Raw genomic sequence first — 225 nt, 5'->3', positions numbered from 1 at the left:
TGTCGTATGCTGTAAAGCCCTGTGAGGCAAATTGTGATTTGTGATATTGGGCTTTATAAATAAAATTGAAATTGAAATTGAAATTGAGAGAAGAAAATAATAATAAAGAAAATAATAATAAGAAATGACAACAAAAAAAGGTCGCCACTACTCAATCTCAAAACCACAGCAACACCACAGGCTAGCCAACATATAAGGTCCACAAAGTTCAGTTCATATAGCTGC

The sequence above is a fragment of the Epinephelus moara genome, chromosome 19, assembly GCF_006386435.1.
Source record: "Epinephelus moara isolate mb chromosome 19, YSFRI_EMoa_1.0, whole genome shotgun sequence".
In the NCBI taxonomy this organism is placed as follows: Eukaryota; Metazoa; Chordata; class Actinopteri; order Perciformes; family Serranidae; genus Epinephelus; species Epinephelus moara.
Note: the sequence above shows the minus strand (reverse complement) of the source record.